This window comes from Oncorhynchus mykiss, chromosome 7, assembly GCF_057628025.1.
Source record: "Oncorhynchus mykiss isolate SJ-2025 chromosome 7, ASM5762802v1, whole genome shotgun sequence".
Taxonomy (NCBI): Eukaryota; Metazoa; Chordata; class Actinopteri; order Salmoniformes; family Salmonidae; genus Oncorhynchus; species Oncorhynchus mykiss.
The window spans coordinates 8083594-8098731 of NC_143028.1; the positions used below are offsets into that span (position 1 = coordinate 8083594).

Consider the following 15138-nt stretch of genomic DNA (forward strand, 5'->3'; position numbering starts at 1 on the left):
CACACAACCCTACACACACACACACACACACACACACACAACCCTACACACACACACACACACACACACACAACCCTACACACACACACACACACACACAACCCTACACACACACACACACCTACACACACACACAACCCTACACACACACACACACACAACCCTACACACACACACACACACCTACACACACACACAACCCTACACACACACACACACACAACCCTACACACACACACACACACAACCCTACACACACACACACACACACACAACCCTACACACACACACACACAACCCTACACACACACACACAACCCTACACACACACACACACACACACACACACAACCCTACACACACACACACACACACACACACACAACCCTACACACACACACACAACCCTACACACACACACACAACCCTACACACACACACACACACACACACACAACCCTACACACACACACACACACACAACCCTACACACACACACACACACACAACCCTACACACACACACACACACACAACCCTACACACACACAACCCTACACACACAACCCTACACACACACACACACACACAACCCTACACACACACACACACACACACAACCCTACACACACACACACACACACACAACCCTACACACACACACACACACACAACCCTACACACACACACACACACAACCCTACACACACACACAACCCTACACACACACACACACACACACAACCCTACACACACACACACACACACAACCCTACACACACACACAACCCTACACACACACACACACACACACACAACCCTACACACACACACACACAACCCTACACACACACACTGTCTTGTATACACACTGCCAATGTAACCCTGTGAGAGGCACCAGCTGTATCTAGGTTCTGGCCAGGTACCAACTGGGGCTTTGGCTCTGGGATCTGACATGGTTTCGCTCACTAGTGCCATCGACGGGAGAAGAGCTGCTGTGTGCCAATCAATAAACCAGGGCCCTGTTAAAATACTTAGAAATTGTATCCTTCCTTATCTGACATGACTGGATTGGTGAAAGGTGTGTAGTGGAACCCTGATCTTCATGTACATCTGGATCTGTTTCCCCATGTCATCGAAGGCTCTGGGTCTTTCCTCAGACTCCATGTACCTCTCCTGGATAGCTGCCATACATCTGTATGAGATCAGACATGTACTTGAAGGAAAGAGATGCAATTTATAGTATTGGTATCAGGCCTCAAGCTGTCCCACTGTGTGGGTGAAAGGTGCCCCTAAGTACTGACCCAAGGTCTGTTCTGTGTGCAACCTCGTAATTATTTAGTTCAGGTTTGGACTTGGGGAAGCTGATCCGAGATCTATTCGAAGAACCTCCCTAAAGTCTAGAACCACAGACCGATAGGACAACCGCCAACACAAAACACTGCAAGTTCTTTTTAAAGATCCTTACTGTCATTTTATTTTTTGTAATTTGAAATAGATTTCTAAGTCTTTTTGTAAATGATTGTAAAGCCCAATATGGATTTTTATCTGACATGAATATCTTATTCTGTGCCGATGTTTCTCTGGGTAACGATCAATCAGGGTTTTTTATGATTCGCCTCTGCTTCCAGGCCTCTGAAAAACTTCCAATATTTCTGCCAGAATAAATGTTTTATAACAGTACCACGACTGAAGCTGGTTTGTTGTATCCCTCCTTCCTTCCCTCCATCTCTTGTCGTCCTTCAGGGAATAGCTTGTGTCCTCTCTCTCTCTTCTCCTTCAATTACAAATGCAGATGAGTGTTATGTTTAGAATTGTCAGCCTCCAGTGAGTTATTTTCCTCACCTTCACTATCACGTTCTCTCTCTTCTTCCCCTCTATCTTTTTCACACCTGTTTTTCTTAATCCCTCGCTCTCCTTTACTCCCTAAATGTTTCTCTCGCTCTCTTCTCCCCTCTTTTTTTCCCCTCCATCTTCCTCTCGCTTTCAAAAGATTGACCCAGATATTGGTGCTGTATCCTCCATTCCCCCTCTGGTGATGAGTGTGTGTGTGTTTTCATCTGGACACAGATCCTTTAAGGCCTTGTTTGATCCTCAATGGTGGTTCCTGTATTAGACATATCATCTCTGGGATCTGTTGGTTGGGCCTGATGGCTCAGAACAACAGTTTACAACAACTCTAGACCTGGGTTGCCAGGTCCAGAGTTGGACCTGGCCACCCAAATGGACTCCTAGCCCCTCGGCTAACTAAGTAAACACTCCTGTCGGTCTGATTGCAATTGGCTAGAATTAAGCAATGTGGTCAATTGTGTGATATGCTTAAGCCTAATCAAATCCTGCTTCGTAAACCATGTACATCCCTGGTCAAACTCATTCCAACGAGGGGCTGAGTGTCTGTGGGTTTATGCTCCTCCCATGTACTTGATTGATGAAAATAAGGTCACTAATTAGTAAGGAACTCCCCTCACCTTGTCTGGCTTAATTAAAAGGAACAACTAAACCTGCAGACACTAGGCCCTCCATGGAATGAGTTTGACACCCGTCAGGTACACGTTAATGATTCTGGTATGTTGGTTGTTCTAGCTCCTCAGCAGCAGCAGGAGGTTACTGTAGGGAGGGGACTGCATGAGTACACACAACAGTACACAGCATAGAGTAAATGTTAAACTTGAGAGGAGGCGAGTGTCCAGAGGGGAGAGCCATGCCCCGGAATGTGGCGATGACTCGTCAACGCCTCGCCATGGCAACTGTCTACAGGGGGGGGGGGTGGAGGAGAGAGAGGAAAGAACAAGTTGGGGGTGTGATATCTGATCTGCCTCCACCTCCAAACGCTCTTTTTCACACACACACATACACACGTAACCTACATCTATGTTTAGTTTCCCCCTATACAGTTATATTCTGTCAATACTATACACACAATACTTGCGCACACACACCTCCAGTAGTGTCACACTCTGGGAGTTGGTTGGAGCATGCTTTGACCTTGTAAGGCTGTGTGTGTTCTCCAGGGTGACCGTCCCTCTGTACCAACTTCCTCTGTGTCCTCACCCATCAATGTCACAGCACTCAGGAGGCCCTGGCTCATAGAAATTAAATCAATCAAACAAACACAACCCATGGATGTGAAATTTGATTGGATTTCAGTCACATGGCCATTTGGTTCAATATCTCCCTCCCATAATCCATATACATCATCACTGATTATTATCTTGCAGTTATTTAACCTCTGCCACTACGGCTGCTGGAGTGCTTCTAAGGCTGTTTATAGATCCGTTCACACGGCTGTCATAACCTGTTATGTATGCTCTATGAATGCTCACAGCCTGCAGGAAGCTACATTGAAGCCCTTTAGTTATTCTGTCTGTTGTATCATTCTAGAGGGGACTGAAACCTGACCCTTTCTAACCACCAATATGCTTCTAATCACTAAGTAGCCCTGACCTCTAACCTTTAATAAAGAACACATATCCCATCAGCTCTGACTGCATCACCCTGTTTGTCCATCCATGCTGGCACAGCCATCTTTCTGAGTGACTAACATTGTAATGCCTATTAGCTCTGCTCATGTTGATTTAGCACAGCCATACAGACACTATAATAAACACAGGACGGAGCCACAGAGACTTCTGCCAACGCGGAGCAGACTTTATTAGCCTTCAATCAGCCTACATTAAGGCCCTGCCTGTGGTCATCTAATCTAGGGATTCCAAAACTCGGTCCTGGGGCCTCCCAGCTTGATGAGTTGGTTATTTTGAATCAGCTGTGTAGTGCTATGTCAAAAAACTAAACTTGCACCCAGGGGGGGCACCAGAACCCAGTTTGGGTAACCCTGATCTAGTCCGTTGTTATGCATGTTAGCCCCATGGGGCTATTTAGGTCAGGTTCCCTCGCATTGCAAAACAGCTGCTGGCATTGTGGTGTTGCATCTCCTAGATGCTCAGGATGGCTCAGTGAAGAATGGCCGAATATTGAATTAACCCCATACCCATACATCCTACACACACAGCAGGGCCTCTGTGGTCGTTTTCCATTCCACTGTCATAGATACCTTGGCTTTTCTCCTTTCCTCAACAACCACTCATCTGATGCTGTGACAGACGAGAGCCTAAAGGCTGCATCTCAATAGCCTAAAGTGGCTTCCTCTCGTCTCCTCTGCTCTCCCTCGTGTTCTGGTCTGAAAACACAGGGTGATTGAAAGCAATATGGTGGATGGATGCCTACCAGGAATTTGCTTTCAATAATTCAGTGCTGCAATCTAATGGCTGTTTTTGTTTGTTGACCTAAAGGGTAAAGAACTTCCATAAGGATATATATATATGTAACTCATGTAATCTCCTTCTCCCTCCCTCTTTGTCCCATTCTCTCTCTCTATCCCTCAATCTCTCTCTGGTTATGGCAGTCTCTTTCTCTCTGTTAAAACAGCTGAGTCTTAGCTTTATGTTCCTTAGGTCAGTGAACAGATCAGATGTCTCCAGACAATAAGACGCCCTCAGTCCCGCCTCTGTTACACACACAGCTACTCTGCCTGACTCAATCCCCCCACCACTTTTAGAACTACTCTGCCTGGCTTAAGGAACAGAATGAGGGAGGACAAAGTTATTTCCAACCTCATCAGTCTCCTGTTTCACCACATGCATGCATTAGGAATGCTTATCCTGGAGAATCTTATAGTCTAGCGCTGCCATTGTGAAGAGGGATTTAGGATGTTAGTATTGACGATGGGTTTCAGGCTCCTTATTTAAATAAACTTATGTTAAGTCCCTCTGGCTAACACAAGTCAAATGAATGGCTAAAATGCCCAGCTAATTGTACATTTTAGAACTTTGTCCTTAAGAATACAGTACTGTACTGTAGGCTGTGTGTCTAAAGATCAATCAGTTACCAGAATCAACTAGTCTGACACAAACGAGGCTAAAGAAGATTCCTAACGGTGTAGGAAATGACTTCTGGACTGGCTTCATTCAGGTCAAAAGCCTTTGTCTCTTCCTCTCCCAGACTGAGAATCAATACAGCCCATGTTGAATCAACTTTTCTGTTCTTTCTTTCCTTCTTCTCTTCCTTCACTTTTCCCATAGGGCAAAGGTCAGGGTAGAATGTAAATATTCTCATCTCCATGGTTACAATTGGGCACTTTAGAGCTCTGTGACCTTTTGGTTGATCTTTTTCTTTGCCTGTCAGAGTTTGGAAAACATATGTAGCAGTTAGTGATTCTATCTATAATCGTCTACCATTCTAGAAGATCATAGGTATTCTATTTATATTGCCTGCAGTGGAGACGTGACCTGTTACCTTGACAATAGCCTTGAAAGGAACAGCTCTGATCTGGATTCAGTTGTTAGGGCTGGAGAGTGACTGGAGCATAGAGATCCTATTAAATTACTAGAGGGGCTATGTCATAAGATTCAGAATGGGGTTAAAACTGCAGCCATATTGGTCAGGGAGAAAAACAAACCATTCTAATTGGAATGAATGGCAGTAGAGGCATAATCCTGATTTGACTTATGCAGGAAAATAAAAGTAAGGCATGTGATATCTACCATTCCAGTGTTTTACTTGCTATATTGTATTCACTTTGCCACCTTGGCCTTTTTTTGCCTTTACCTCCACTTGTTTCTACTGTATTATTGACTGTGTTTGTTTTACTCCATGTGTAGCTCTGTGTCGTTGTTTGTGTCCCACTGCTTTGCTTTATCTTGGCCAGGTCGCAATTGTAAATGACAACTTGTTCTCAACTTGCCTACCTGGTTAAATAAAGGTGAAATAAAAAATATCAAATTGTGTAATAGAATTGTCAACCTAAAATATTGTTATAATTAGAAATGTATTTTATAGGGGTTTTATACACATTACATATTTGAGGCTATTTATACAAACGTGTGTTTTTATAGTTCTATTATATGATGCAATATCAGTAAGTCCTATCAACTGATTTCAGACAGTGTATGGCTGTGGATTGACAGCATTGTTGGCATATTGGCAGTTCATTTTAAGTATTTACGGAATCATTCCTCTAAAATTGTCTGGCTAGCTAGCTAATAAAAATACTGCAGATACATTATTCAAATGAATTATTTTACACTATCACAGCACTGGCAAACCATGGCTGACCTTTGGACCATAAGAAGGTTGCTGTACATTCTAGTATTCTAATTCTATGGACTGGAGCACCTTTAACAACTAGCTCACTATTCTTCACCTTAAAGACAGATCTCTATCAATTCCACAGACATTTAGCTTCCTTAACACGGTTAAGTTAAAAATAGTATCTTCCTGTTTGTGGTTTGTGCTTCCTGTCTGCTCCATTCAGTGTTATCATTTCATAGTGATTTACCAGTATATGCATACAGTGACATTCAAGATTTGACATCTGCATTTTATAGTGTTAGAAATGCAACATTGCCACCTAGTGTCTAGACACTACAGCAGACCTTCATTACATAGCAACCCTAACCGTGGTTATGAGTTAATCTGCAATTTAGAATAGAATGTTGCAAAATCACCATCTGAGAAAAATCACCAAGACTGATGAGAACTGTAAGATAAAGCAAATACAATGCTTGACGGACAGAAAGCTCAAAGAAAGAAGATTTCCAAAGAGATCAGGGTTTTATTTGTCAATGCATTTGCAGATTATAATGCCCTTGGGTGCAATGTAAAGCCTGTTTTTACACAGTACAACTGTAGCAATTGAGAGCGAAGAACCCGAGTGGGATTTGATTGAACCAGCGACCCTGCTGGTAGCCCACGGGACTCTGCCTCCAGCGCAATAAAGGTCCAGACCACTTGGCAGAGGACACAACAAAATTGGCTCATACTTTGTAGCTGCTACTAATATCGAAGCAAAAGTGCATTATTTTGATGAGGTAAACTCACACACACATCATTCCATGAATGACAGTTTGATCAAATTCAGTTTATTGCATGGATCTCTGCGATGTACACACACACACAGCTCCAGGGAAAATGGCTGTCTTGGTCAAAGCCAGCAACGATCAGGGTCTGTGCTATCGGGATCCATGGAACGGCCCTACCCCATTGAAGTTTACATTTTAAATGGTTAAGTTAAGGGTTAACTGATGTCTCAAGGATCCCGCCTAGCAGGGAGGAAAAGTACCAAATTGTCATACTTGAGTAAAAGTAAAGATACCTTAATAGAAAATGACTCAAGTGAAAGTGAACGTCACCCAGTATCTGGTTATAAGTATCTGGCAGGTAGAGGTAGCCTAGTGGTTAAGAGTGTTAGACCAGTAACTGAAAGTTTACTGGTTTGAATCCCTGAGATGAGTAGGTGTAAATTCTGTTGGTAAACCCTTGAGCAAGGCACTTAACTGTTATTGCTCCGAATACGAGCTTCTGCTATAACGTAAAATAAACGTAGCCTACTTAAGTACAGTGGTGGAAAAAGTAGTCGATTGTCAAACTTGAGTAAAAGCTATACTTCAAAGTATGTTTTAAGTAGCCTTCTTTATACCACAAGCAGTGATTTAAGGGGTGAAAAATGCAATATTCATGGTGTCTTTGCAGCAAATGACTGCCATATCCCTGGTGAACATCAGGGTAATGGGCAGCCTAATAAGATTTACTAATTACATGCCTGTCACTCAGGGAGTGAGTGCTTCTGGGGGTTTCATAGGTGACAGTTCACGACATGTGGACAGTATCCAGTCAGTCTGTTATTCAGACAATCCTGAGCCAACTAGGTGAAAAATCTGTTGATGTGCCCTTGAGCATGGCACTTAACCCTAATTGCGCCTATAAGCCGTTCTGAATAAGAGCGTCGGCTAAATGACTAAAACGTAATTAAAAGGATGTTTGGTTTAGTGATTAAGCCCTTTGAGGGAATGAGGGTGTTCCACAGGAACTATTAACTAATAGAGCAACAACATGGGCTGGTTTGTCATCGCTGGTGTAAGGAAGTGCTATTTCTTATGCAGGTGACCAGCCTACTGCTATTACATTGCTATAACTGAGACAACGTATTTTCACAGTAAAACATGTTAGGTCCCATACAGGATAGCTCCCACACCCACACACACAGCACACACACATTACACACACTAACTGCCGAGGACACACAGATAAGACATACACCCACACATTGGGAGGAAGAGACAGCCTTGACTTGCAGAAACCAGCGCACACACCTAATCTCCTTTCTAGCCGAACATTGTGTGACTGAGGACAGCGCACACACCTAATCTCCTTTTTAGCTGAACATTGTGTGGCAAAGAACAAGACTCAGAGGGATGACGGACGGCCCAACAGGGCCAATCCAAGAAGACTACACCTCAGCCTGAACCAACCCGAAGACCCGATCTTCTAGAATCAACCTACTTTCTGTTCTGTATATGAGACATGTGCACTCTGTTATCTGCGCTTCTTTTTCTGCTGGTTCCTTAAGAACCGAATGAAATGGCCCGTATACGTTGTACCAGATATCTTTACTCATAATTAAACTGTCACTTGTCATACAATAGACCACCTTGTCTGAATCGATCCTTGACCGGCTCGCCCTCCTACATATCCCATTATTAACAGAAACTTGGTAGCAGAGGATGGTTTACTAACGACCCAGTCCAGAGTGGTTGATGTGGGTGTGAGGGGGCGAGTTGGTGAAAGGACGGTTCCCGGAGGACAGGTGAAAACCATTCGGGGGTGGACAACAATTCTGCTCAACTCGGGAAACTGATCTCTGGTCGACCACAAAATAAGGTAAGCAAAACCTGTTTTATCAAACTTTGCATATTGTCGAATAGTCATACCAAATTACGATCAGTAGTACCGAGTGTGGGTAAGAATTTTTGTGTAAATTTTATATAAATAATGGACTTGAAATTGACAGTGAAGTAAACATATGTGGTAATTAGAATATCCCGATAGTCCGGCATGAGAACGGTCCGGTGGCAGACACCGGTAAGGGATGAGTAGTAGTTAGAATATTCCGATAGTCCGGCATGAGAACGGTCCGGTGGCAGACACCGGTAAGGGATATTTAGTAGTAGACCTAATATTAATAGAATATTCTGATAGTCCGGCTGTGAACGGTCTGGTGGCAGACACCAGTAAGGAATAAATAATATAGTCTAGGATAGATTTTCACCGATAGTCCGGCTAGTGACCGGTCCAGCTGTGTCTGGTAAGGTGGTCTATTATTGAGTATTGATGTGACCAGGATTATATTCTATGTATAAGTGATATTCGTTCGGGCGTCTGAAAAAGGGCGTGATCAGTTTTATCATTAACATCTGAGTATGATTCGATCATTCATCTGCAAAAGATAAATCCAATTAGTGTTTTAGATAGAACCAATAGCTGGTAGTGTCCGGTGAGGTTAAAATCCAATAGCTGGTAGTGTCCGGTGAGGTGTCTACAATAGATTAATGTATGATTAAGATATGTTGGACTGAAAAGTCCGCTTTGTGTTGTGGCCAGAATGAATGTGATAAATGTACTAATGTGTGATGTCATAGAATAAGATGTTCTAATTGAACAATTGTGTTTAAAACTATGTCCATGTAATAATATTTGTGTGTTGACTATAGACTAAATGTAAACGGCGTTTCACAAGTCCCTGATATTATTACCATTATTTAAAATTATTGTGAGCAAAGTATTTCCTAAATTCAAAAAAAAAAAAAAATCTATTATCCAAATTGTTAAAACATAGTTTATGTTGATAATCATTTCCTGAATTGGTGGCTCGTGTTTAATCATTAAAACATTATTGTTTAAAATTCTGGATATATGACGGAGAGGCTCTGAGTTAAGACAGAGTACGAGTAATAGTGTCTCCTAAGAATACATCACTGGCACGAGCCAGTGACGGGCTAAGTATATCCAAAGAGTGTACAAAATATTTCTAAAAAAACACGTCAAATCAGCACCTAAGACAGGTGGAGGAGAGGTTTGGCATTACACACAAGTTTGGCTCTGTGTATAGGCCGCAATCGCAGGGCCTTGTGGAACGCTGTAATCAAAATCTGAAAGCTAAAATAGCTAAAGTATGTGCAGGAACTAAATTGACCTGGGTGGAAGCCCTGCCCCTGGCACTGATGGCCATGAGGTCCTCACCAGGTGCAGGGACACATCTTTCACCCCATGAAATAATGACAGGTAGAGTAATGCCAGGGCCACCAAGAGAGGGAGGTCATATGCCCCCTCTTGATGTGCACCAAATAGGGATGTCTGACTATGTGAAGAAATTGACGGAATTGTCTGCAGCTCTCTCCAAACAGATACACCGTGTCGCAGAGGGGGAGCTGACTGACGTCCCGGAACAACCAAGGGTAAAAGTTGGGGACTGGGTAAGGATCAAGGTCCACAAGAGAAAGTGGGCTGATCCCAGGTGGACTGGACCGTACGAAGTGAAGGAGGTTACTTCACACTCAGTCCAGGTCAAAGGTAAATTAGGCGCACCTTGGCACCACCTGACACATTGTACACCAGCCCCAACCCCTGCCAGAACTCTGGCTGAAGTAAGAAGTGATTTACTCACATCCAATTCGAATTCAAATTCTGACATCCCTCCCGTCTGATCATGTGGAGGAGACTCCCATCCTCAGATGATAGGGACACTAGAGTAGCACCATGGGCTAGAAGGGCTAGGAGACCATGGGAAAGACTGGGTTGTTCTGGCCCATTGTTTGTCCTAATTATAGTCAATGTTGTTTTGACATTGGGAGTAATGATATGGGCAGCCCAGCGTATAATCACTGACCAGGAACAGACTACCCAGCTAAACATCACCAATGCTTCAATATTCTCGGATACGCATGTTCTGTCTAAACGTCAAGTTCAGAATAATGACTTTGAGTGTACTGCAGAATTGATTAGGTCAGCTACTCTGTGTATCCCGCCTAACGCTACTACCACTGTTATACTTACCTGGGGTGTTATTGGAAGCCCAGGTGGCGATTATGGTACTCATGCAATCAGTTGGTCTAGATCAGTGTGGTACATGACAGAAGGGGGGTATAATAAATGGACGTGGAAGAATTTAGTGGCAGAGACTGGTCCTGACTGGTCTAGCTGGACAGTGCATCAGATGGCACTCCTGTGGCGGAGCAGGTTGACGTTAACTAAAGTTACAACTGGTTTGAAATTGGTAATCAAACACAGGGAAGGTGGTATGACTTATGACCTCCATTGTAACTTTCCTTTGTGGTCTGATCAGCCTCATTGGAAAGCCATTTGGATGGAGAATCTAGGGTAATTTGTAATACTGATATTAAGGTAATTTAATACAAAAAGGCAGTGAAATTTACATTATAGTGTCATTATATTTTCTCTGATGAACGTGGTGTGAAAATTTAGCTAGGATAAGTTTTATTTATGGTAGACTCATGTTAAGTATTTGGGACATATTTTGAGCAAACAGGGCAGGGAAGAAATTGAGATATTTGTGTTTGGTTTTAACACCTGTATATAGGGGGTGCCATTTGAATATTTAATTTGTGGTCATGGGTAATACGGTTTGTTTTTGTTTTTATTTTTTAAGGTAAATTAATTATAGTGGGGTTTAATTAACCTATATAAGGACTTTAGAAAGTGCCACCATAGACATGTTTTTCTAAAAAAAAAAAAAATCCATGAGTTTAGATAAAGCCAAACAGTGAGACATTTAGTTCAAATTTGGAAACATGAGAAAACGAGCTACAGACAGATAAGGGGAAAAGGCAGACAGAAGAGCCCTCCCCTGCACTGCAGAGACCTTGAAGGTTGGAGAGCAGAGAGGAGAAGTTTGAAAAGGGAGCCAGGACGAGCAAAGATAACAGAATGTGTAGATAACAGTTACTGAGTGGAGACAAAAGGGATAATTGGACATGTGGAAAATGAAAGGGGCGCTCCTACATGATAATGTCAGAACAGAAGGATAATATACTAATCTTACCTAAGTCATTATTTAGAGTAGGTAAGGTTGTTACCTGGGCAGAGCCAGGTATCAAAAGGGGGATGGGTAAATTGTGGTCTAGGATAGGATGGGGCCTATTGGATAAGAAACTAAATATATAATCAGATAAAACATATGAGAAACTGTTTGTTAACCAAGCCTGTATGTCCAGGATTTTATGCATTACAGGTGAACTACAGGTGAAGTCACTCAATCCAGTCCCAGAGGCTTGTTGGGGGGACCATACAAGGACTCCTGGTGACAGCTAGCTGAAAGAGCTACCCGGATTCATATCGCACGGGGAAGGGTAGGACACTGACACTGTCGAACAATAAACAGTGTTCGAGAGGAGAACTGGAATTAACAGGATTCCGGGGGCCATCTCTCGAATGAAGTAACCCTCCCTGTCCTGTCACCCCTGTTTTTGTTCATAGAAGTGAAGATGTGTCTGGCTCTTGCTAGTGATGTGTTCTCTGGGAGAGGGTGGGGCTTTACAGGAGTGTCAGTGTACCTGTGTAATGGGGGAGGGTGTCCATATGGGGATTACATGATAACCAACTTGGGACAATTCTAGGATTGGAGAAGAGGGTATTCTTATAGCATAGGGGATCCCACAAAGGTGGATAGGTTTTCCATCATATGGGGAAAACCTGGGAGCACTGTTGAACTTTGTAAAGGTGATGAAATCCTACTAACCATCAAAACTATTAAGCTCTCTGATGCAGGCACTTACACCCTCGGACTACAAAGGACCGGGACAGACACGATGGATGTGTTTCCTATTAGGGAGCTGCCAAAACCAGAGGTCCCAGACGAACCAGGGCCAGACACACTCCTCTACCACCCCTGGACCGAACCTGCCACCTACCACCACTGTGTTAAAAATCCCATTCAGGTAATTAATGTTAGAGACTACACAGCTATTGATCAATTAGGCACTGAGACTGGTTTTGATGGTAGGGACAATTTGTGGCTGTCTTATATGAGGTACACAGCTAAAACCCTGAGAAGAAAGGACTGCACTATTTGTAGTCATGCTAGACTTGTTCTGGCTACACACCCATTTGCTATAGGAGAAGGAGAGGGGTGGTTGTGTATTCTGAGAGGTTTTTACCAGGTTCAGCCCAATTCAACTCTCTGTTCCTCTTTGAGCCTTGTGTTTCCTACAGTACCTCCTCATCGGGCCCCTTGGGGTGTTAAGGCATATGGGGGCAATTACAGTTGCATCACGGGTACAGGTAGTGGCATGGACTATGGGAGATTGCCTGAAGCTGATTGCAGCAGTAACATAACCATTTATGCCACTTGGCCAGTTACAGGCCTAAACCAAACTAGTGGTCTGGCTGATGTGTGGTGAATATGTGGACCCAAAAGAGTACTGAGACCCATTCTTAGAGGAGACTGGCAAGGTACGTGTGCTCTGACCAGTTTGATAATTCCACTGACCATTGTTGATGTTACTTCTGAACAGCTGTTGGGTTCTGTATCCAGGGGACCTGAAAACATTCCATCCCATGGGAGACATAGACGTAGTGCTCCATGGACAGAGGATGTAGTTGACATACACACTAACCTGTTGGGAGTGCCAGTGGGGGTTCCTCATGAGTTTCAGGCCTTGGGTAGGAATGATGGACTCTGGCACTTACTACCTATTATAGGTCCAGCCATAGTGGATGCTAGACAGACTGCATGGATCAGTTATATCTACTATAATCAACAGCGTTTTGTGAATTACCCCCGTGATGCACTCACTGGTCTGTCTGAACAGCTTGAGGCCACATCTAGGGTTGCCAGACAGTCTGCAAGATGTTCGGTGAACAATGTTGCACGTATATTCCTAATAACACCACTCCAGATGGTGGTATAGCTAAGGCCTTTAATGGGCTTGGTGCACTATCTGCTGAGATGAGGACCATGGCGGGGGTGGAGGAGTCTGGACTGTTCTTTTGGTTGGGAGCCTGGTTTGGTAAGTACACTGGTATGGTGGTTACTGGATTTCTGACCCTAATTCTTGTATTTGTATTATTGATGTGTTGTGCTGCTTGCATCATACCGTGTTTTAAGAAGTCTGTTACAGATGTGACTCTAACATGTTTAATCCCATTAATGACTACGGATAACCCCAGTTGTAATTACTCTGCCTGGGATGCTGTCTATCCCATGACTAAATCTACTGCTAGGAAACCATTGTTTTTCCAACAAGGTTGCCAGGGCACATTTCACCTGTGTCAAAATGACGGGAGGCGGTACTAATGTGGGACAGGTTCCTGGGAATTGGTGTCTGGATACAATCAACATTGTTGGGAGTTTCAGTCCAATATCCAGAGCAGATGTGAGGTGGTGGTGTGGCAACACTGTCCTGTTTGATAAATTACCCTCCAATACTACTGGAAGCTTGTTACACTTGTTACTCTCCTTTTGCCTGTTTCTATCTACCCTACAGAGGCTGGAGACCTCATCCTTAGGGTCCAGGGGGTGAACCCTGAATATTGGAGGGGACGTTCCAGGCGTGCCACCACCCCATCTAGTGGTGATCCGACGTACATAGACGCCATTGGAGTCCCAAGGGGAGTTCCTGACGAGTACAAGTTGGTGGATCAGGTGGCAGCTGGGTTTGAGTCCTCCATTTGTTGGTGGTGCACTGTTAATAAAAATGTGGATAGAATACATTCCAGAATCGCATTGCAGTGGATATGCTACTGGCAGAGAAAGGTGGAGCTTGCACTATGTTTGGTGAACAGTGTTGTACTTTCATCCCTAATAACACAGCCTCCGATGGTAGCTTGACCATAGCCCTAGAAGGTTTGAGGACTCTTAATGGTAAAATGAAATCTCATTCTGGGATTGATACCTCAATGTGGGACTCCTGGATGAGTGCCTTTGGTAAATATAAAACCCTGGTCTCCTCCATTTTGGTCTCCATTTCGGTGTTCGCGGCCATTTTGGTTCTCTGTGGATGCTGTTGCATTCCATGTATCCGTTCCCTCACCACTAGGGTTATCTCTAGAGCTATTGACCTTTCCCCCCTTTCCCAGATGTTTCCTCTGCTTGCTAATGACCTGCCCGAATTTGAGGATGAGGTTGAGAGTGCCTACTAGGTTTTGTTTTTTCTTTTCATGAAATGCTATGACTGCTGAAATAAGGGATAATGAGTGACAAAAAGGGGGGCTTAAATTTCACATCATTTTCTTTTGTTCTGTTTTTCAATGAGCTGTTGTTCTCTTTTGACATGAGGGTTGCAAGTTC

The 15138-nt window shown here is 43.6% G+C and overlaps 1 long non-coding RNA gene across 1 annotated transcript; it reads left to right on the forward strand.

Moving 5' to 3' along the window:
• Window positions 1–8377: 8377 nt before the first annotated feature.
• Window positions 8378–12392, forward strand: LOC118938261 (uncharacterized). The gene is made up of 2 exons (XR_016497057.1): window positions 8378–8714; window positions 10224–12392. It is a non-coding gene; the product is annotated as an uncharacterized LOC118938261 (long non-coding RNA).
• The last annotated feature ends 2746 nt before the right edge of the window (window positions 12393–15138 follow it).